Source organism: Mustela nivalis, assembly GCF_964662115.1.
Source record: "Mustela nivalis genome assembly, chromosome: 11".
NCBI lineage: Eukaryota > Metazoa > Chordata > Mammalia > Carnivora > Mustelidae > Mustela > Mustela nivalis.
Window position 1 is genome coordinate 22,806,453 of NC_139030.1, and position 25,217 is coordinate 22,831,669.

Genomic DNA, 25,217 nt, shown 5'->3' on the forward strand with positions numbered 1-25,217 from the left:
CATACTCTTCTGAAAACCTCCTTTTTCTTTACCTCCCCCTACTCCCAAATATATAATTAGCCACCCCTCACAACCCTACAGAAGCAGGTCTTTCTGCCCATGGGTCCTGCTTTTAATAAAAGCACCATTTTGCACCAAACATACCTCAAGAATTTTCTTGGCTGTCGCTCCAGTACCACCCCCCTGATGTCAACCATATTCTGAAACCTCATCATATGTTATCCATTCCTTTCCAAATCCAGACCCATTGGTATTAATCCTTTTTCTCCTGGCAATGACTATTTCCTTCTTGCTAGTTTGTTTTACATCCTAAGAACATGATTGGCTTTCTGCCTACCTGGAACATGCAAGCTGTCCGTTCCTTATTTGGCTGTCTCTGGGACAGCCAATAAATTAAATGTAAAAATTCTAGCCTTAGGAGAACAAAGGTCTTTCTAGAAAGTGCTTGCATTTCCCCTGTGCCTTTAATATACAGTGTTCTGCTTGGTCTTGTGCAGGAATTCTTATCTCACCCATCTCTTTAAAATGCAAATTTCAGAGAGGTAGTTCTTATCAAGTGAAAACAAGGGGTAAAGGCCTTTTAAAAGTTAACCTGTCATGGACAAATAAAAACCTGAAATGTATTCCCCACAAATATTAAAGATCAGATTCAGCTTTTATAAGTAGTAAATTTTGTACCTATTTGATGGCAGTAATGTTAAAACAGAAGCTGTAAGATCTGCATCTATCTGTAATATTGACACGTGTTTCTATTTGTATTATAAAATGTGTTTCTACCTCCCAATGGTATAGCTAAAATTGGTTTGTAAAATAACATTTGGTTGGTTTGAAGGTAAGTACTTATAAAGATTAGGCATTCTGAAACACAGAAAGATAAAAACAAATGCTTTTAAAGTTTGCAGGACCTAAAATATAGATAGATAATAGATTATATATATATATATTTGATATAAAAGCTAGTTTGGGATTGATGGTTTTGTTTCAGGATTTCTTTTCCTTTAGTGCCCACAGTTCTTATGATAAAGTTTTGGGATTTAGGTGAGGCCTGGGGCCCATGACCAAGAAAGAATTCTTGAGACATCTTTGGGGCAAAACGTAGTTTTATTAAAGCACAGAGACAGGATCCATGGGCAGAAAGAGTTGTTGCCACCCCTGCATGCTTCTCCCATCTGGCTCCCTGCTGTCCAGGGCTGTGAGGAGGAATTGATGCCAGGCATTAGCTTTAAGACTGGAGCTTCCTGTAGGAACATTATACCCTGCCTGCCTCAAGTATTGGTCAGTGGGCTGTGGGTTATATGGATGTGTAATTTTATCTACATTTCCTTCTGCGTATTTCCCACATCACTTGGTCACACAGGATGAAAGAAGGAAGAGGTGGATCAGACAGAGTGATAGGCAACAAAGCAAAGTTTATTGAGTGAGAGTACAAAACCACCCAGAGAAGGAGGGGACTGAAGAGGGTTACCCCCAGAGTTTCTAAGTCTAGGGTACTTATGAAGCATGTTGGTGGGCTGTTTTAATCTGATTAACCCTCTATATGCCTGTCACCCAATCAGGTTTTTGTCCATGTGTTCATCTACCCATCAGGTAGTTGTTCATGTAAGAAATCTTGGTGGAGGGCTCCTTCCAGGGTGAAGTAGAAGGTCTTTTTCTTTTTAAGGGTAGTTTCATCTCAGGATAGGGGAGGCTTGCCCCTGCTTGCCTCTCTTCTGAGTATCCTCCATTAGATTAATTAATATAGGCATGTCACTTGGAGTTATTAATATCAAATATAATACAAATAACCAACTTTTATTTTACTTAAATTTATTAAATTCATGTTTTATCTGTTGCAATTTCAGCAAAAGGGACTTAAAATGATGGTTGATTTTATCTGTCTCATGAAGTTTTCATGGGTAATTGTTAAGAACAAATATATTGAATAAATTAAATGTTTGTAGGTAAGCTTTTAAATAGTTCCAAAATATTTGGTAATCTAAAAATGTGCAGATTTGCTAGATTAAATGATTAATCTGTGTTGAGTTATTTGGATATCTGTTTTTATTCCAAATAAGATAAATTGCTAAAATATTGATTATTAAATACAGGTTTATGTACCTGTGTCTTATCACAGAGAAACTATAGATAAATTTAGGTCTGTTAGTAAACATGTTTTTTGCTTTACTGAATGATCATACTACAAAAAAGGACACTTCTAAAAATTCTTATTCACAAATTTGCAAATTAAAAAAAAATGATGATAGGAGAGTATATTCACAACTGTCTACTACTTAGTTTTTGATGTAGGAAAGAATGTTATGGTTTGATGCTCACAGTCAAAAAAAGAATTCTTGAGACATCTTTGGTGCAGAAATCTATTGTGATTTTATTAAAGCATGGGGACAGGACCCATGGGTAGAAAGAACTGCACAGGGGTCATGAGGAGGGGCTCATTATACACTTTCAAGTTGGGAGGGGGTTAAGGATAGTGTAAGTCTGTAAGGAACTTTGGAAGCAAGATTTCCAGGACCTTGAAGGGGCTAGTTACTGTTGGGAAAAGGTCATTTATTACCATCTAATAAAACCTTATTCGTGCGACCCTTCAGATGTTTATCAGTGGGCCATATTCTTGGGGCATGATTATCAACATTATTTTGGAGGAGTTTAGAGAAAGGAAGTTTCCAAAAGAATTTTTATACGTTAAAGTAGACCTACAGGATGGGGTGAGGTGGGAAAGGGGAGTCAGACTAGGACTGCCTTCTGCCCTAGCAAAAATACTAACACTGAGGCAGTTGAGTCCCTAGAGGAATGTCACTCTGCCTTTTATAAGGACTTGTCAATGGGCTGTAGGTAGTAAGAAAATTTAATATTTTTCTTCTGCCTTTGTTTCCCACCAGGTTTTACCAGAAATTAAGGTTTCTAAGCATTAAGAATTTTAATAAATATAATTAAAACTATTGGAAATACTAAGGGAAGCAACTCTATGCAAGAGAACTAGGAGATGTGTTTTTGTTAAAGAAGATATAAGAAATGGGAATCCATTTTTGTGGAAGGAAAAGAAAGTAATTTTGTCCTAAAATGAGACTGGGTGGGTATAGTGAAGGAACACCTGAGGTAAAATATAAATGAAAAAGAAAATTGTAGAAAATTTGTGAAAAATGGTATCTTTAGAAAATAATTTTATAAGTGGTTAGAACTAAGATTAAAATAAATGGAAAACACATTCCTGGCATATTCCGAAAGATCTGTTAATTAGGCTTATTTAATATGCAAAATACATAGAAAATACTGCCAAATAAATAATACTAAGTGCTCTTTAGATTGTATTTGTAAGATTGTGGAATATGTAGATAATATCCATTCTGTTTCTGCAGAAATGTCCCCTCATCAGATTTTTGCCATTCTAATGTTCTTGTGACATGCCAATAGACTGCTTCTGAAAACAGATCAATATATATAACTAATAGCTGTAAATTTAATAAACAGGCCTACCAGATGCCCAAGACAGCCACTTGGTTCTTTCTGATTCCCTGACAAACCCCACTTTTCAGTTTTTACATACCTTCACCCACAATAGTACATTTAAAATGACTCAAATTATGAATAGACACTGGTGTACAGACTTCTATAAAATTTTAAAACCTGAAACTGGGCCTTATTAAGCTGTCATTTAGTGTGAGTTATCAATGTGTTCTTGTTACTAAATGTATGAATTCTGGATGGGTTACAGCCTTTCTTTGTTACAAAGCTGATGCCCTTGCAGTAAAACAGAACCCAATCGTTAAAAAAAAATAAAGTTTCCCAGTTAGCATGTACAGTGATCAGGGCACCCACTTCACTGGACAAATTAAAGATACCTTAATAAAAACCTTACAGAATTCTTAAAATTCTATTAGTCTACATTGTTGTCTTATGTTAGTATGACTTGCTACTGTTAAATATTTAATGTTTTATTCTCAGGCCTGTCATCAGCTGGTTAAAAAAAGCCTTTCTAAATTCTAATTCAAAAAAGCCTGTCCATCTTGGTCCTTGTAACTTGGTATTTTAAAACATCAGAGAAAGACAGCCCCTGTACCATTAGAAGCAACCTTACCAAGTGCTTGTGACCTGACACTCACTAAAAGATGCTAGAGACCTCTAAATCAAATTGACAAGGAGGAGAATTAACTAACAACAAGGTGTGCACTCCTTCAACCCAAGACACCAGATCAAGACTTCATACTTCAACAAAATATAAAATCCTTTCTGTCTTCCTTTTCTTTCCCCTGGCATTGGCCTAAAAGGATGGCAACCTTCATTAGTATCTCCCAGGCCACTGCTACAGTAAGGTAGTCTCTTTTATTACAGGGTACCAAAAAAAAAAAACCAAAAAACCTCTCTGTCTGACTTTTCACAAGAAAAAAAACAAGACATCTTGGGGCACCTGGGTGGCTCAGTGGGTTAAAGCCTCTGCCTTCAGCTCAGGTCATGATCCCAGGGTCCTGGGGTCGAGCCCCGCATCGGGCTCTCTTCATGGCAGGGAGCCTGCTTTCCCCCTCTCTCTCTGCCTGCCTCTCTGCCTGCTTGTGATCTTTGTCTGTCAAATAAATAAATAAAATCTTAAAAAAAAATAAGACATCTCATTGGTCACTCTCCTTATTAATAGAATAGCTCTTGATTATCATTGAGATGAACAAGGTGTCTGTGCTGTGTCTAACACTACCTGCTCTGCCTGGATTAACTCTTCTGGGGAAGTTAAAACTCAGTTACATAGGAATAAGTCACTTGGCTTAAAAAAAAAAAAAAAAAAAAAAAAGTAATTCGCTCCATGAGTTTGGTCTTTGACTTATTTGATTTTCATTGGTTTAGGTCTTGGAGCTAAGGATTCCAAAGTATACTCCAAATATATTGGGAATTATCCTGCTTATAGTAATTATAATCATCTCCCTGGGTGCACTACAGCCTCTCAAAAGTTTTAAATTCCTGTTTGTAGGCATTAACCACCAAATTAACCATCAAATGATCTTCCTAAGACTGAGACATCTAAGGAATGAGGTAAATAACCAACTTAAACATTGTGAATGGGAAGCCATGGCCTAGAACTATCACAGAAGCAAAACTCAATCAATCAATCAATCAATCAATCAATCAGTCAGGACATATAGATACCAAAGGAGCTACAAAAACTGATCTGTACTTGTGGGGAATATGAGGGAGTAGGAGGATCCTAAACTCACTTTGTTTCACAGATATACCTAGGTAACACCTATATCAATGTTTAAAAAAAGAAAAAATAAACACATAAAATGTCTTGAAGACTGGCAGAACAGATTCTCCAAAGCTAAAAATAAGGAGGCCACACTGATGAGGGTAGGAAGATCAGAGACTGGTGAGGAGCTAAATAGACTCTCAGGACTGTCCCTAAGAGCGAGGGATACCATGGACATGGAGAGTAGAGATAAACAGAGCCTCACACTAGGCACCCCAGGGAGAGGGACTCCACATAAGGAAGATGAATTCCCATAATATATGGCTTTGAAGACCAGAGGAACCTAATTTTATGAGTTCCTACCATTAACACCTGGACATTTAAAAATCAGCGGGCTTAGCTCTGGTAGTACCTATAGGGCAATAGGAAACTGGGTCTCCACCCTTGAAGAAATGGCACAACAAGCATACCCACAAAGAGACAATATAGAAGCAGCAGTTTGAAAAATGCCAGAGGTATAAGGGAGGGAGATTTGTTTACTAATCTCAGAATATATGATGGGGAGCAGTGGTGGGGAAGAGATCTTTGGGAGACTTATTCAAGAGAAGAGCTGGCAGTTGTCATTTCCCTCCCCAGCCCCCAAGCATAGACCCATGGACACCTGTAGGAAGTAGTATAGCTGGAATAATTTCCACCTAGCTTGCTAACAGCATTCTCTAGCCCTGCATGCTTCTGCAGATCTGCCCACTCCAGTCAAGCTGGGATCTTCAGTTTTGGGTAGTTATAGGTCTTTCCTGTGGCAGACACCAAGAAATCTGCTGGCACTATGTGTCTTGGCCCTATATGCCTGTGGATTCATCTCCTTCAGCCCTGTGGTGGGAGTTTACTAAAGGAGCTCCAGGTCCCCTCCCCATAGAAGATCTGTGCAAACCTTGCTAACAGCATGGACTTCACCCCTACATTTTCTGCAGACCTACCTCTTCCACTGCACACTCTAGAGTTCATCCATTATGGTGCTACAAGCCAGGCAATGTGTAAGGAGACCCAGTAAAATATAGCACCAATCTAAAGTGACTCTTGATCTGGAAAGAGGGGAAGACAACCATGCATACCAATCTGACTGTGACCCTAATAGCAGGCTGGGGGAAATAACTTTGGTTTAACTACAGAACCTGCCCACCAATGGAAGATTCTCTGGGGAAAGCAAAGGGAAGTGCAATTTGGTACTACTGCATCTCTGGCGAATGCCTCATCCTATTCAACCAAAGTGACCCCACACTGGTCTACTAACAACACAGGGACAAAATCTTACCCACAGCAGACAATGAGAGCCACTGCAAATGACTGGACTGAAGGCAAAAGTGGTTCAGTCACAGTAGTAGGGCATGCATAACACACATAGTTGCCACTGCAGATGAATAGGGGATATTACACTGTAGGGGGCTATAAGATCCCTTCCGTTACAGGCCACTACTTTCAAGAGAAGGAGATGTAGTTGATTACTGTGTAGTTTCTAACACAGAGAAATGGATACTATGTTATACAAAATGAAGAGACAAAGGAATATGTCCCAAATGAAAGATCAGGAACAAAATCACTACATGAGAGCTAAAGAACAGAGAAGTAATATGCATGATAGAGAATCTAAAGTAATGGTCATAAATATAATTACTGGCCTTGAGAAAAGAGTGGAGGACCTCACTGAGACATTTATTAAAGAGAGAAAACATAAGTACTAATCAGAAAAAGATCTCAACAACTTAAATTAAAAATACACTAGATGGAATACATGGTAGGTTAGAGAAAGCAGAAGAGCAGATAAGTGACTTGGAGGCCAGAATAATGCAAGACAAACTGATAAGGAAAGAGAAAATAATAATAAATGAAAATAGGCTGAGGGAACTCAGAGAAAACATCAAGCATACTTTGCATTATAGGTTTGCATTATAGGGACACTAGAAGGAGAAGAGGTAGAAAAGGGTGTGGAAAATTTGAAGAAATCATAGCTGAAAACTTTCCAAATCTGGGGAAAAAAACAGAAGTCCTGATCAAAGATATACAGAGAACCTCAAATAAAATCAAACCAGGGAAGTCCACACAAAATCACATAGTAATTTAAATGGCAAAAAGTGGTGATAAAGAATTTTTTAAAAGCAATAGAAAAAAAGACAGTTACATGCAAGAAGAACCCCATAAAGCTATCAGCTGATTTTTTAGCAGAAACTTTTTAGGCCAGAAGAAACTTGCATGATATACTCTAATTACTGAAGGAGAAGAAAAAAAATAAAACATGCATCCAAGAATACTTTACATAACAGGACTATCATCCACAATGTAGGGTATGTTTTCAATAAGAGAAGGTATGAGAAATGGAGATGTGGCAGGTGTGTGTGTGTGTGTGTGTTTTGAGTTTTTTTTGTTGTTGAAAGTAATGTTTTAAAGAAACAACAATAACAGCAGCAGCAACAACAAAAAACAGGATAAAATCAGAATGTGAGGAAAAAAGTTTGTAGAAGGATTGCATAAAATTAATCTTTAAAAAGGAATTTTAATGTGTGATCAAGCTGGCTAAGAATTAAAAGAAGTTATTTTAAAATGAACTTTAATTTCATAAGCTGATACAAAATTAGAATTTGGTTTTCTATTAAAAGGACAAAGTTTTCTTGGAGTTTTGGTCTACTTCTGATAAGATTATGAAAGTTTCTTTAACTTCTACATAACAAGTTTCATAATGACCTGTGATCCTATTTAGGCAAATACTATAAAATCTTTAAAAGATATTTTTGACAAACTTCTCCAAATCTAAACGAAGTCTTTCTGCTCTGGAATATTCAAAAGGATTTATTAAACTAATTAGGCTTATTCTGTATGTAAATTACATGGGAAGCACTGTCAAAGTGACACTGAACCTTCTTTATATTGTATTTATAAGACTGGCACAAATACATAAAGCCCTTTCTGCTTCTGTGAAATATGGTCCCTTTTTATCAGACTTCTGCTATCCTGATATCTTGGTAACATGGCAACAATGTATCCCTAAATCAGAAATTAAGATGGATGGATAATGACTATAAAGAACAGAACAGTCAGGGCTATGGGAAACCCAAGAGAGCTGCTTGGTTCTTCCTGGCTTCCTCATTAACCCCATTTTTTTTTTTTTTTTTTTTTTTAGTTTTTCTGTTCCTTCACACACTACAGTACATTTTAAATGTTTCAAATTATAAATATAGACATTGGTAGTGAGATTTCTACAACATTGCAAAAAGAGTCTACCAGCAATGTTTATTTAATCTCTTAGGTCTCTAATCCCAGAAAAACTGTTTTTGTTCCTAGAGCTTTCAGACCTCTTTTTCGACCCTTTGAACACCTGTAGCAGGACTTCATTCAACTACTACTTAGTATGGGCTACCAATATGTTCTTATTTGTATGTTTTCCCTGCTGCAAAGTGATGCCCTCACAATGGAACAAAAACTGTTATAAAATATTTCCCCCTTGGGGCATACCTTCCATAACTTCCAATAATTGAGGCACCTACTTCACTGGGCAAATGATACAAGCCTTAACAGAAACTCTGCAAACTTCTTGGAATTCTATCAGAATATAAACTTCTGCTGAAATCTTATTGTCTCATGGAAGTATGACCTGCTAGTGAAAGGCTCTAATGTCATATGCTCAAGCCTATTACCAATAGGTTAAAAAAGCCTTTCAGAATCCCAGTTCAAAGGATCCTGTTGGTCACAATACTGGGTATTCTGGAGAAAGAGAAAGACAACCCTTGAGCCCTGTTGCAAGGGACTTACTAAATGCTCCAGACCACTAACAATGCTGTAAAACTAAAAAAAGTATTGAGGCTTGGGTACACATCTCACAGCTAAAGAAGGCTCCACCTGAGCCTTCTTTAGAGATACACTGGATATCTCTGAATCAAATTAATGAAGATGAGAAGCAGATGACATCTGAGTAGACTGATTTCCCCAGACTCAAGACCAGGCCTGTATTTATACTTCCACCACCATCACCATTTTCAATGATTAACACACTATATCTACCTCTACCATCCTTTTAATATTACAACATCTGTACCTACTAACCAATCCCTCAATTTCTAAAACCAATCTGGTGCCCCTAAAGGATATATTTTTGTTTGTGGCTATGATCATTAGCCTTGGGCCTATACATGCCTTGACAACTAGTGGGAACTTGTTTTTTTTTAAGATTTTATTTATTTATTTGACAGAGAGATCACAAGTAGACAGAGAGGCAGGCAGAGGGAGAGAGAGGGAAGCAGGCTCCCTGCTGAGCAGAGAGCCCGATGCGGGCCTCGATACCAGGACCCTGAGATCATGACCTGAGCCGAAGGCAGCGGCTTAACCCACTGAGCCACCCAGGCGCCCCTGGGAACTTGATTTTACTTGCTTTTTACGCTGCCCTTTTTCAGGTCCTGAAATTGGTTACAAAACAATCTCAAGGTTCTCATAGCCCAAAAAAGAAGGCCCTCAACATTCTATTACGCATATACAGATCTCTCAGAATACCAGGATGGTTCTTAGAGTTAGCGTCAAGGTTGTCCTCCCAGCTTTGTTTTTTGGAGTCAAAGGCAAACCTTTTCTCTTGGGCAGACATAGGCAAGGCGATGAGGGGGCAGTGCTAAGTTATGATGGGAAATCTCACTCAAACTATAAACAGAACCATCTTGTCCATTTCTAGAACCATTAGAGCCCAACAGAGGCCCCTAGACTCTCTACACTGAGTCACAATAGTCAGCAGAATAGTTTCAGATAACCTTCTAGCTGCCCAAGTAGGGGCCTATACAACAGAAAACAGTGCTTGCTGTGTATAGATCAACCCCCTGAAAAAGGTAAAACTAAAAACTATTAAGCTATTTACATTGGTCAGTTCCCTAAAGAGATGTTCGAAATTTTCCCCAGGATGGCTTTTTACATTTTCTAGTATTTTTAGTTCACGCTCTTGGGGCTTGGAGCTCTTTTGTGTTTGGTTTTACAAGTTGTACTATTAGTCATTATCATAACTTGTATCTTAATTGTTATATTTAAGCTATTTGTAATGTGCATTTTCTCACGTAGTTCTACTCAAAATGCCAAAAGAATGGTTCGATCTTAAAAAGTGTTAATGAGATCTATACTTTGACAACAAAAAAATTAAACCTTAATTGACCATAGCCTAAAGACCCTCTCCCTAAAAGGCTTCCTCCTTCTTTCTCAAATATAGTCCTAGGACTTGCAGACAATAGACTTAGAGATATATAAGAATATGAGAGTCCCCATTCTGAGGGACATGATAGACCCAGAGCAGGTACTAACCACTCTGGCAATGCAATGGGACCCAAACCAAAAGATTGATTTTGATGCTTTCTTACTAAGAAAGATCTTGATCAAAAAAGGAAATGTATAGGAGGTTTCAAAACTGAACAATCAAGCCTAGCTAAGAGAGTTTCTTTTAAAATAGGGTTAGGAGGCCTTAAGAAGGAGGAATTACCAACTTTTTGCCAAACACAGTCTTTAGCCTGAACTTAACTTTCTTTTCATTATGACACCTGAATCATTCATATTTTTCTCTTTGAAAGGAGCCAAAGTAGTTTAACAAGTTTTGATCCACCATTTGCATATTAACTACAGTAATCCCAGTTAATTTGGTTTTAATCCTTGTTTTGCATAGAAGACCTAAATGAGAACTGCATTTAGAGCCTTTGGCTTTTTAACATTGTTCAATCTCTGTCTTCCTTAGAACACAAATCAAGTTTCTACCTGATTCTGTGGATCCCAAACTGCAATTTTAATTGCCCAAATAAATGCCTGTTTGCTTAGCTTTTCAGTGAATTTCTTTTTGTACATCATCAAGATGCTATAATTGCTTCACCTGAAGAATTTTCTTCAAAGCTATACTCAACTCATGGTGGTTGGGTTTATATTATCATAAATGATTAATCCCCCCACCCCTACCATGAGCTGAAAATTATCATCAGACTCCATCATCATCCTTCTCACTAGTAAACCATGGGTTTATAGATTACAAAAGCCAGGGTTCCAGTTGCTGCTATACTTTCATGCCAGCCCAATACTAATAGCAAGCAGCAACTGTCCCATAAAGGCAAGGCATCAAAACACCTCTGGGCTTCAGGCAGTCATTGCAGAACATGCTAACTTCCAATCTGTCTTTTTGTCTGCTTATTGGCCCAGTTCTCCAAATTTGAGGAAATTTTTATTTATTGTTTTGGTTCAAGTGTTGGCAACTTTCCCCCCAACAGCTGGCAAGCATTCTATTCTGTCTTGAAACTGTCAAGAAACTCACTCTCCTTCAGATGAGCATGGCCTACCAGATTCCTCTACAACCATCATCTAGTCAGCCCATTCAGATCTTACTGAAATTGACTAGTTCCAAAGTGACCCATCCTTTTATTTATGGGATAGGGAATACTTAGCTCTTACCCTTAATGTGAGGTGTTGCATCTGACTACCAACACATGAAATTTCTTGAATAATTTTATCAGCCTTTCAAAAGTAAATGAGTATTTTCATAATTCCAGAAAATACATCACTTTTTAACTGTAGAAATTTTTTTTTTTTGAGATCAAGATATGAAAGAAGAGTATGGAGCGCACAGATAAAGTTTCTCTTCAGTTTTTCAGATTTACATTTTAGATATTTTATCCTTTCTATTTTGAATGTGAAAACATATATAAACCTCTGTATCTTCAACAGTAATCTTTTGATTCCTTTTTTTTTAAAAGATTTATTTATTTATTTATTTATTTATTCGATAGACAGGGATCACAGGCAGGCAGAGAGGCAGGCAGAGAGAGGGTTGGGGGAAGCAGGCTCCCTGCCAAGCAGAGAGCCCAATTGGGGGCTCAATCACAGGACCCTGGGATCATGACCTGAGCCAAAGGCAGAGGCTTAACCCACTGAGCCACCCAGGTGCCCCTCCTTATTTTTTACAATAAGAATATTAACACTTCTCTAACTCCTATCATCCATATGCCAATCATTTTTAATGACTAAATAAAAATTGTGCCCTAGTTGACCAAGTAGTGTACTGGATTATATTTTCTTCAGTAGGTGTCTAGTACAATAGATGCCTTATTTTATCAGTTATTTAAGAGTATGCTTTTTTTGTTTTTGCTGCATATTTGAACTAATTCTTTCTCATTCAGCTTCTTCACCTCCTTCGTTGGAGAGTCTTGTTGCTCCCCTCCTCTTGTATTATATGTCTTCATCATAGCCTAACTTTTAACTTCATAAAGATTCTTTTCTAGCTACCAATGAAAGTTCATTCTCTTTCTACAGTCTGAACTGGTTGTACTTAAGGGGTTTTTTGTTTGTTTTTGTTTTTGTACTGTTTTGTTTTAAAGATTTTATTTATTTATTTGACAGAGAGGGAGATCACAAGTAGACAGAGAGGCAGGCAGAGAGGGGAGGGAAACAGGCTCCCCACTGAATAGAGAGCCCGATGTAGGGCTCAATCTCAGGACCCTGAGATCATGACCTAAGCCAAAGACAGAGGCTTAACCCACTGAGCCACCCAGGCATCCCAGCTGTTTTTTTTTTTTTTTAGTAGAGATCTGTGTGGGGCGGGGGGGAGGAGTCAAGATGGCAGAGAAGAAGCAGGCTGAGACTACTCCAGCTAGCAGGAGATCAGCTAGATAGCTTATCTAAAGATTGCAAACACATACAAATCCATCGGGGCAGATCGAAGAGAAGAAGAATAGCAATTCTAGAAACAGAAAAACAACCACTTTCTGAAAGGTAGGACTGGCGGAGATGTGAATCCAAAGCGACGGGAAGATAGACCCTGGGGGTTGGGGCCGGCTCGTGACAAGTGGCGGAGCAACGGAGCACAAAATCGGGACTTTTAAAAGTCTGTTCCACTGAGGGACATCGCTCCAGAGGCTAAACCAGGGTGAAGCCCACGCGCGGTCAGCATGGCCTAAGGTCCCGCAGGGTCACAGAAGGATCGGGGGTGTCTGAGTTTCGCGGAGCTTGCGGGTATTGGAACGGGAAAGCCGGCTACAGAGACAGAGCCGACAGTAAGCTCGCAGCTCGGGGTGACCTTGAACTGGTCGCAGGCTCGGTGAGCTCGGAGCGCGGCCAGAGGTCAGGCAGACGGGAGTTACTGGGCGCTGTTCTCTGAGGGCGCACTGAGGAGTGGGGCCCCTGGCTCTGGGCACCTCCAGGCCGGAGACCAGGAGGCCGCCATTTGTATTCCCCGTCCTCTGGAACTCTACGGAAAGTGCTCAGGGAACAAAAGCTCCTGAAAGCAAACCCGAGCGGATTACTCAGCCCGGCCCCTGGTAAGGGCAGTGCAATTCCGCCTGGGGCAAAGACACTTGAGAATCACTACACCAGGCCCCTCCCCAAGAAGATCAACAAGAAATCCAGCCAAGACCAAGTTCACCTACCAAGGAGTGCGATTTCAATACAAAGGAGAGCAGCGGAATTCCAGAGGAGGAGAAAGCAAACCACGGAACTCATGGCTATCTCCCCATGATTCTTTAGTCTTGCAGTTAATTTAATTATTTTTTCTTTTTCATTTTTTTTTCTCTTCTTCTGCTAAAATTTTTTTTAACTTTTACCCTTTTCTTTTTTAATGTTTTTTAACTAGTTTATCTAATATATATATTTTTTCTTTTTATACTTTTGTTTGTTCATTTTCTTTTTAAAATTCTTTTCTTTTCTTTTTTTTTTCTTTCTTTCTTTCTTTCTGAACCTCTTTTTATCCCCTTTCTCCCCCCTCACGATTTGGGATCTCTTCTGATTTGGTTAAAGCATATTTTCCTGGGGTTGTTGCCACCCTTTTAGTATTTTACTTGCTCCTTCACATACTCTTATCTGGACAAAATGACAAGGCAGAAAAATTCACCACAAAAAAGAGAACAAGAGGCAGTACCGAAGACTAGGGACCTAATCAATACTGACATTGGTAATATGTCAGATCTAGAGTTCAGAATGACAATTCTCAAGGTTCTAGCCAGGCTCGAAAAAGGCATGGAAGATATTAGAGAAACCCTCTCGGGAGATATAAAAGCCCTTTCTGGAGAAATAAAAGAACTAAAATCTAACCAAATTGAAATCAAAAAAGCTATTAATGAGGTGCAATAAAAAATGGGGCTCTCACTGCCAGGATAAATGAGGCAGAAGAAAGAATTAGCGATATAGAAGACCAAATGACAGAGAATAAAGAAGCTGAGCAAAAGAGGAACAAACAGCTACTGGACCATGAGGGGAGAATTCGAGAGATAAGTGACACCATAAGATGAAACAACATTAGAATAATTGGGATTCCAGAAGAAGAAGAAAGAGAGAGGGGAACAGAAGGTATACTGGAGAGAATTATTGGGGAGAATTTCCCCAATATGGCAAAGGGAATGAGCATCAAAATTCAGGAGGAGCAGAGAACGCCCCTTGAAATCAATAAGAATAGGCCCACACCCCATCACCTAATAGTAAAATTTACAAGTCTTAGTGACAAAGAGAAAATCCTGAAAGCAGTCCGGGAAAAGAAGTCTGTAATATACAATGGTAAAAATATTAGATTGGCAGCTGACTTATCCACAGAGACCTGGCAGGCCAAAAGAGCTGGCATGATATATTCAGAGCACTAAATGAGAAAAACATGCAGCCCAGAATATTAAATAGAGATCTCATTCCTGGTCTTCCCTTTATTGTTTATCTAGGTGAATCCATCGTTTTTAGATCCTGGGACTTCCTTTCCTTGGATTACTTTATTATTCTGATGCAGAACAACCTCAAGTAATTTCCTTAGAAGAGATGCTAAGAGGCAAACTTTCTGTCTTTTCATGTCTGAAAAGAGCACATTTCACATTTGAGTCTAGGCTTAAATGGTTTTAAACAATAAAGACAAGTTTAATTTTGCAAAACTATAATGGTTATTAATTATAATATGTCAGTTAATATAGCTTCAAATATATTTTTAAAAAATATAATATAATGAGATATGATTCCCTATTATAGTGGAAGATCTCCTTCAGCAAATGGTCAATTAAATAGATAAAAGATAAATTTGTGACTCTGAATTACAAATTATAGAAACTACAGGCATCAAGAATATACACTTATTTATGCATAAAAAAAGCATATATGACCAAATTATAAGTAAGTTATGAAGATCAAATATGAGATAGATTTGGAAATTTGGGAGGGAAAATGAAATAGAGGATCAGCAATGTCAAAGGTTGTGTCTTTGAAACTAATGAAAAACAGATTATCTTCTGGAAGGACTAATCAAGAGGAAAAGAGAAAAATTATAAAGAGTATCTAGAATGAAAAAAGGGATATATTGCATGGTATAGAGAGTGAAAAGTAATACGAATAACATCAGCTTTATGAGACTACAATGGAAAACTTAAAATTTTAAGAAAAAAGAAATTGAAAACCTGAACAGAATTCTTAGTATTAAAAAAATAGTAATATTTACCTATAAAAGAAATAACTGGCCCAGATGGCTTTGTTAGTTCTAGCAAATACTCAAAAGTAATTCCAAATATGTATTTTATATCATATGATTTTGGGATATATCTAAAATATAAGATTGATTAATCATCTAAGGTAATTAATTATATTTACATATTAAAGAAAATCTCATGATCACTTCAAATGCTGATAAAGAATTTGATAAAACAGGACAAAACTATTCATAGAAGATAGATACTAATTTGATACAGCAGTTAGTCTAAAATGGTTCCCCATAATCCACTTTTTTAAAAAGAATTATTTATTTATTTATTTATTCATTCATTCATTTAATTAATTTATTTGGAGAGAACACAGCACAGGGAGCAGCAGGCAGAGGGGGAGGGAAAAGCAGGCTTCTCATTGAGCAGTGAGCCTGATGCAGGGTTCAATCCCAGGACCCTGGGATCAGTACTGGGGCTGAAAGCAGATGTTCAACTGACTGAGCCACCTGGACCTGACATCCCTGATCCCTACCTTCAGGTATTCGTGCACTTATATAATTACTTCTTACAATGTATTGGGCTACAATAAGATATTGTGGAAATAACATTACATGATTTAGAGGCTGTCATAAAAACATTTTGTCTCCTGCTTTGCTATCTCTTGGATCGCTCACTCTAATGGCAGCCTGCTGTTACATCATGAGGGCATTCAAGCAGTCTTACAGAGAAGTCTATGTGGAAAGGATCTAAAATTTCCATCTAACAAGCACCAACTTGCCAGCCATATGAATTGGCCATTTTGGAAGCTGATACTCCAACTCCAATCTAGGTGCTTAGAGCCCTGATTGACATTTTGACCATATTCATGGTTGATATTTTGAATACATCTTTATGAGAAGTCAGAATCATACTCCTAAGGTGCTCCAAGATTCATACCCCATAAGTAATATGAGATAATATATTTTATTATTGCTTTGAGACATTCTTTTTTTTATTATAAATAAGAAGATTATTTAAATAAAATGCTTGACACGAAGGGAAAACTACCTGGAATTCATTTTCTTTTAGAGTAATTTATCCTTAAAGACAGATTGCCCTACATGTAATAGATATATATAATAAAGTTATAAAATCATTCTTGGTTTTATAATGATAAATGAAAAACATTAAAATACTCCAATTGAACAAGATAGGCAAGGATTTTGATGTTCTTTTTGTTAACTGTTGTTACACACTGAGAGCAAAATAACTTACTAGAATATAAATATAAGAGCTGAATGAGCATAGCACTAATGGAGAAAGAGGGTATTTTCACAGAACCAGTATTTTTAGGTCATTCCATCTCCTTTTGATGTTAATCAAAATACACGATTGGCCATTTACTTTTACAAAATGTAATACGCTTGTGCACATACACAGTTATCTTATGTACAAAAAATGAATGGGGAAAGGGAAAAATGAAAGAATAGAAAAAACTACATTGTAGTAAAAATGTGGTGGAACCAAATTGTGGTTTTCTATTGAAAATATTTTTTGGTCTGGAGGAAGGGGTTTTGAAGTAGCAGGTTTCCTTTTTAGTAGACACTTCCTATCTGATGCAGGAACACATCAATTCTATCTCCATTCTCCATTTCCAACAGTGCAGATGTGCCTGTTTCATAGACTGGCTGCTCATCAAATCTGATCAACCTCATCACAAATGCTATCATTTACAAAAGGCTTTCATTAGTTTACTAAGTAGTATAGTCCTCTTAATTTTAAACTACACCACAGAACCATCCTGCCCCACCACCTTCAAATCAGTATGATCACTATTCTCAGTCTGGGCTCCTTCCTTTACTTTATTGTAGGCCATGGCATGTGCTAGAGGGTTCTCAGCTGCTGCTTTATAAAGAGGTAGCAGTTCTGCACCAAAGGAGCACAGAAGCAGCACCAGAAGTGGCAGAAAAAGGAGGTGGCAACAATATTAAGGAACTAATTTTTAAAGTAACTTGTTATACTGCAATAGATAAATTAGATACCTGATAAATGTTTTATAAAAACTTACAGTATTCCTCAGATACAATAATGAAATATTAAAATGCTAAATTTAAATAAAAAATAAAATGAGGAATCCTGATATCACTTGTTTTTAATATATATTTAAAAAGTTCTAGCCAGAGGTGCCTGGTAGCCAGTTGGTTAAGGATCTTCCTTTGGCTCCAGTCATGATCCTGGAGTCCTGGGATAGAGCCCCATGTCAGGCTCTCTGCTCAATAGGGAGCCTACTTCTCTCTCTCTCTCTCGCAAATAAACAAACAAAATCTTAAAATTTTTTAAAAAAATGTTCTAGCTAGCCCAGAAGGAGAGGGGACAGTTTTCTGTTGGAATTATTGGGTTGAGAGGAGTGTAGTGGTTCCCCCACTATGGTGTGGGGCAACAACTGATATCAGTTTATTCCAAAGAAGGGGAGTTATCTGGCAAAATTGTAATTGCCTGCTGTGTTCAAGGCTTCCATTTGACCAGATATTGTGAACTTTGTTCAACTTTTGCAACAAAAACAGCACTATGCTGTCAGTCAATTGGCAGGGCATCAAACCAGTGCTAGGTGTTGGGGTATGAAGAGAGTGTGCCTTGAATTCCCAGAATTCAAGATGGTGTGACTCACAGTTCCATCCAGAGTGCTTTTGGAGATAAGTGTTGTGAAACTCAATGTTTCCACCAACCAAACCCTCACACCATTGGAAACACAGAATGAACACAACACAGAAGTGTTATGTCTTCTGCTCTGCCCTGGCTGCTTTGGCCTTACCAGTCCTGGTTGCATTTAAAGTCATCATATTGAGGAAGTTACTGAATTTCCTTTGGTGGCTGAAAATAAAGTTGAAAGCTAAGAGATGACTATGGAGTCTACTTTGCCTCTTAAGAAACTTAGGGCCTGGGCACCTGGGTGGCTCAGTGGGTTAAAGCCTCTGCCTTCAGCTCAGGTCATGGTCATGGGGTCCTGGGATCAAGCCCCGCATCGGGCTCTCTGCTCAGCTGGGAGCCTGCTTCCTCCTCCCTCTCTGCCTGCTTCTCTGCCTACTTGTGATCTCTGCCTATTAAATAAATAAATAAAATCTTAAAAAAAAAAAAAAAGAAAGAAACTTAGGGCCTAGAATGATATTGTAAAGTTCCATGGGTTTCAGCACACAGAAGCTGCAAAAGCAAAATGAGAAGTGGTCATTGTATGCAGAGCAGGGGGCTCTGAATCATCACTGAAGACAAGTGTCATCAAGGTTTTCAGAAACATCTTGAGAATTACTCTGCTTAATGTAAGCAAACTGAACATTTTGAAAATTACTCCTGGTGGGGATGTGGAATGTTTCTACATTTGGACTAAAAGTGCTTCCTCTGGTTGTGGTGCAAAAACAATGAATACTGTTATGCTGAAAATTAATTAATTAATTAATTAATTAAATTTTTTAAAATGTCAAAAAAAAAGTTCTTTCTCTAAGGTAGATTATTTACCCTCAGGAGTAAATACAATCTTCTATCCACACAATTTTCAAAACAGACCTTAACAGAATCTCAGAAATCACAAAGATCCAAAGATCCCTCTTAGAACGACACAAAAATTTTATCATAGAGTCTTAAAGAAGAATCCATTGAAAAATCTGAGAATGATGTTTGAAGCTAAACTCATATTCAAGGACTGTAAACCAGAACAGCACTCTTCACCAGGCCAAAAATCACAATCTCTGGGTAGATAAAGTTGTGGCAGCACTAGAAGCCAAATCAGATGAGAAGGGGTTCTAGGCAAGTAACCACCAGTAGGGAAGAAATAGAAGAAGGTTACAGGTGTTAAGAAGCAGAATAACTCTTTGGTGGGAAAAAGGGTTGCAGTTGCCAAGAAACTAGCAACTGGAAAGATGCCAGCAGAAAAGACCCACCATTGAAAAAAAGCAGCCTGCTGCAAAAACTTAATTTATTCCATAAAAGTCAAATAATCTTGGGTAGCTCATTTTGCATAAAGAGGTTGTGAAAAAAAAAAAGGGAGAAAAACATATGGATAGTGAAATAAGTAAAAACTTTATAGATGAAAATTTGTCTTGATGGTTAAGGTGAAGAAAATTCTATAAATGATTACAACTAATAACAGAATTTAGTAAGTTAATCACATAAGATATCAAAGCACTGATTTTGCCAATTCAAGATGGCAACATAGGAAGATCATGAATTCACCTTCTCCCCAACTGACACCTTGAATCTATAAGTCCCTCTGAAAAAAAATAAAACTTTGAAAGCAACTATTATACATTGGGCATACTATTAAAAAAATATATCAAAGAAACTGTGATACAATCCCACCATAAACCCACTTTTTTTTTTTTTTTTTTTTGAGAGACAGAGAGAGAAAGAGAGAATAGGGTGGGGGGGTGGGGGGAAAGGGAGAGAATCTTAAGCAGACTCCATGTTGAGTATGGAGCCTGATGCAGACCTCAGTTTTATGACCCTGAGATCATGATGTGAGTCAAAATCAAGAGTTACAGGCTTAGCCAACTAAGCCATCCAGGTGTTCCAACTCCTATCTATAGTACAGGAGGAAACTAAAAACTCAGAGCTTCTCCCATGGAATGAAGGCTTTGAACCCCACATCAGGAACCCCAATTTTTAAGAACCTTACGAGAAATCTCCCCAAACATCTAGCTTTGTAAAGAAACAGCTTACTTCAGTGATGGCTAGAAGGGCATAGTGATCTGAGAAATGGCTCTTTTTTTTTTTTTAAGATTTTATTTATTTATTTGACAGAGATCACAAGTAGGCAGAGAGGTAGGCAGAGAGAGAGGAGAAGGCAGGCTCCCCACAGAGCAGAGAGCCGGATGTGGGGCTTGATCCCAGGGATCTGGGATCATGACCTGAGCCAAAGGCAGAGGCTTTAACTCACTGAGCCACCCAGGCACCCCCTGAGAAATGGCTCTTTTTATTTTTTTTTAAATTTTTTATTTTTTATGAACATATATTTTTATCCCCAGGGGTACAGGTCTGTGAATCACCAGGTTTACACACTTCACAGCACTCACCAAAGCACATACCCTCCCCAATGTCCATAATCCCACCCCCTTCTCCCAAACCCCCTCCCCCCAGCTCTTAAAAGACACCCACACACTTGGAGTTACTCATCCCAGAGCCCAGTTCAGAAGCAGCTGATAATGCCCACACTTAGGAAAAGCAGCTCATTTCTAAAGCATCAACCTGATGGGCAAGCATCTAAATTAGGATCTAGGGGTTTTCTGGGAAAATCTCCAGAGACAAAGCCTGGTAGGTACCTTCTATGCATACCATCTTCTTTCCCCAAATCCTAGGCTTTCCCCTCAACCCTTACTTCAGAGTGCTATCTTTGTGCTTCCCCCTCTGCCTTGCTCCAACCAATAGCTGCCATCTGAGCACTGTCTCTCTCCCCCTGCCATGCTCCATAGTACCACTATCTCCCAGAGGTGTTTTGGTTTTATGTCTAGTGCTCTGGTTTTTGGAGCTGCAGCTCAGGAGATACCCAGTGATTGCCTGGAGTTAGAGGCCAAAGGGAGTTGCATTTCTGAGTCCTAGAGACTATAGCTAATTGGAGAAACAGCTCTTAACAGGCTGTCATCAAGGCATTGCACAGATAGCAGGATAAAACACCGATGTAAACTTTTTTTTTTTAAAAGATTTTACTTATTTATTTGACAGAGAGACAGATCAGAAGTCGGTAGAGAGGCAGGCAGAGAGAGAGGGAAGCAGGCTACCTGCTGATCAGAGAGCCCAATGTGGGACTTGATCCCAGGACCCTGCCAAAGGCAGAGGCTTTAACCCACTGAGCCACCCAGGTGCCCCACCCATGTAGAGTTTTTGTGAAATAGGCCAATTTTCTTACTTGGAAGCTTTGATCTGAGGAGCAATTCCCTCAAGCCCCAATTTTCATGACTGATTCACAAGGGACAACTCCAGAACACCTGGCTCTGGTGGCCAGTGGGGCTTATGCTTGCAGTCCCAAAGGATTATATATCCTCAGGCCTGGCTTACATCAGCCTGAATCTAAGTGCTGAGATCCTCCAGTGACAAAATGAGACAGAGGACTGTGTCCCAAACAAAAGCAAAGGACAAAATTACAGCAAGACAGATAAACAAAACAGAGATAAGTAAAATGCTGAGGGAAAAAATTTAACGTAATGGTTATAAAGATACTCACTCAACTGGAGGAAAGAGGGGAGGACCCCAGTAAAACCCTAAACAAAGAGAGAAGAATGTAAAAAAAAAAAAAAAAGAAAAAGAAAGAACTAATGATGAAGAACTCAGTACTTGAAATTACAAATTCTATAGGGGCATTTTGGGGGCTCAGTCAGTAAAACTCATGTGGTGATCTCACAGTTGTAAGATTAAGCTCTGAGTGAGACTCTGAGCTCAGTGTAGAGTTGGCTTTGGATTCTTTTTCCCCTCCTCTGACCCTTCCTGCTCTTACCGTCGGTCTCTGAAATGAATAAATAAAATCTTTAATAGAAATACTGTAAATGGAATAAAAAATAGACTAGAGAATACAGAAAAACAGATCAGCAACCTGATAGTAAATAAAAACAATCAAGCAGAACAGGAGAAAAAAAAATCAAAAAATGAGAATGGACATAAGGAAACTCAGTAATAGCATTCACATTATAGGGATCCCAAAAGAGAAAAGAGGGAAGAAGATATACCTAAAGATAATAATAGGTGAAAATGTCCTCAATCTGAGGAAGGAAACAGATATCCAGATCCAGGATGCACATAGAACCCCCAACAAAATCAACCCAAGGAGGTTCCCTCCAAGACACATATTAATTGAAAGGGCAAAAACTAGTGATAAAGAGAATTTGTAAAATAGTAAGAGAAAACAGTTACATACAAGGGAAACCCTATAACACTGAAATTTTGTCAGCTGATTTTTCAGCATAAACTTTGCAGGCCAGAAGAGAGTGGCAGGATATATTCAAAGGGCTGAAAGGGAAAAACCTGAAACCAAGAATACTCTTTCCAACATGGTTATCATCCAGACTAGAACAAGAGATAAAGAGTTTCACAAACAAACAAAAGTTGGAGGAATTAGAAAAATTGGAAGTGTAAAAGCAATAAAGTTGAGTATATCTATAAAAACCAGTAAAGGGATTTATAAAATTAAAGACACAAAGTATGACAAAATATACTTAAAATGCGGGATGAGGGAGAGAAATAAAAATATAGTGCTTTTAGAATGGTTCCAGACTTAAATGACCAAATGATATAGACTGCTGTATGTATAAGATATTATTTATTAACCTAATGGCAAGCACAAATAAAAAACTGGTAACAGATATGCAAAAAAAAAAGAAAGAAATCCAAGTATATCAGTAATGAAAGACAGCAAATCATGAAAGGAAGAAGCAAGAGAAGAAATATAGCTACAAAAACAATAATAAAACTAGTAACAAAATGGCAATAAGTACATTCCCATCAATAATCTGAATGTAAATGAACTACTGCTCCAATCAAAAGACATAGGAAGAAGGGATAGATTAAAAAAATCAAAAAACAAAAAACCAAGCCCCATTTATATACTGCCTACAAAAGATTTATTTCAAACTGAAAGACACATGAAGATTGAAAATGGAGGGGTGGGTGTGCCTGGGTGGCTCACTGGGTTAAGCCTCTGTCTTCAGCTCAGGTCATGGTCTCAGGATCCTGGGATTGAGCCCCACATTGGGCTCTCTGCTTCCCCCTCTCTCTCTGAATGCCTCTCTTCCTACTTGTGATCTCTGTCTGTCAAATAAGTTAATAAAATCTTAAAAAAAAAAAAAAGAAAATGGAGGGATGGTAAAGCATTTATCATGCCTGTGAGAGTGAAAAGGAAGCCAGGGTAGCAATATTTATATATGGCAAAATAGACTTTAAAACAAAGACTGTATCAAGAGATAAAGAAGGACATTATCATAATGTCCTTAATAATCATAAAGAGACAATCCAGTGTAAAGATAATAGCAACTGTAAAAATTTATCCATCCAGTATGAGAGCACCCAAATATATGAAGCAGCCATTAAATAAGATAAAGAAAGTAATTAACAGTGATAAATAATAGGACACTTTAACACCCCACTTACATCAATGGATAGATATTCCACACAGAAAATAAAAAATAAGACAGTGCTTTAAGTGACATATTTTACCAGATGAATCTAACAAATATATTCAGAATATTCCATCCTAAAACAGCAGAATACACATTCTTTTCAAGGACACATGGAATATTTGCCAGAATGGATTACATATTAACCTGCAAAACAGGCCTCAAATTCCAAAAGATCAAAGTCATACAATGCAGCTTTTTTGATCACAATGCTATGAAATTAGAAATCAACTGCAAGAAAAAATCTAGAAAAAACAACAATACAAAGAGGTTAAATATCATGCTACTAAACAAGGAATAAGGCAAACAAGAAATCAAAGAGGAAGTACAGAATACATGGAGATAAGTGATAATGAAAACAAAATGGTCCAAAATCTTTGAGATGCAGCAGAAGTGGTTCTAAGAGGGAGGTTTATAGCAATATAGGCTTACCTCAAAAAGCAAGAAAAATCTCAAATGAACAACCTAACCTTACATTTAAAGGAGCTAGAAAAGGAAGAACAAACAAAACACCAAAACAGTAGAAGGAAAGAAATAATAAAGATTAGAGAAGAAAAAAATTAAATAGAAATTAAACCAAACCAGTAAAACATGTCAATGAAACCAGGAGTTGGTTCATTGAAAAGATCAACAAAATTGACAAAGCTTTATTCAGTTAAAAAGGAAAGGAAAGGAAAGAAGAAAGGAAAGGAGAAAGAAAGAGGAAAAGAGAGGAAGGAAGGAAGGAGAAAGAAAGAAAGAAACTCAATATCAGAAATGAAAATGAATAACCAAAAACCACAGAACTACAGTGGGTTTTAAGAGAATGTTATAAAAGTCTATATGCCAACAAATTGGACAACCTAGAAGAAATATACAATCTCCCAAAACAGAAACAGAAATAGAAAATTGAACAGACAAATTATCAGCAATGAAGTTGAATCAGTAATCAAAAAACTCCCAACAAACAAAAGTTCAGGACCAGATAGCTTTACAGGTAAATCCTATCAAAGAGTGAATACCTGCTATTCTCAAATTATCAAAAATTAAAATGGAATGAAAGCTTTCAAATTTATTCTATGAAACCAGTAATAGCCTGATACCAAAACCAGGTAAGACACTAAAGTAAAAGGGAACTATGGGCCAACATCCCTGATGAACACAGATGCAAAAATCCTCAACAAAATATTAGCAAACTGAATCCAATGATATATTTAAAAAATCATTCACTACGATCAAATGGAATTTATTCTCAGGATGCAAGTGTGGTTCAATATTTGCAAATCAATAAAAATAATACATCCTATCTCTAAGAGAAAGGATAAAACCATATTATCATTTAAATAGATGCAGAAAAAGCATGTGACAGAGTACAACATCCATTCATGACAAAAACTCTCAACACAGTAGGTTCAGAGGGATCATACCTTAACATTATAAAGACCATACCACAAACAATATCATACTCAATGGTAAAAAAAAAAAAAAAAAAAAAAAAAGAGAGATTTT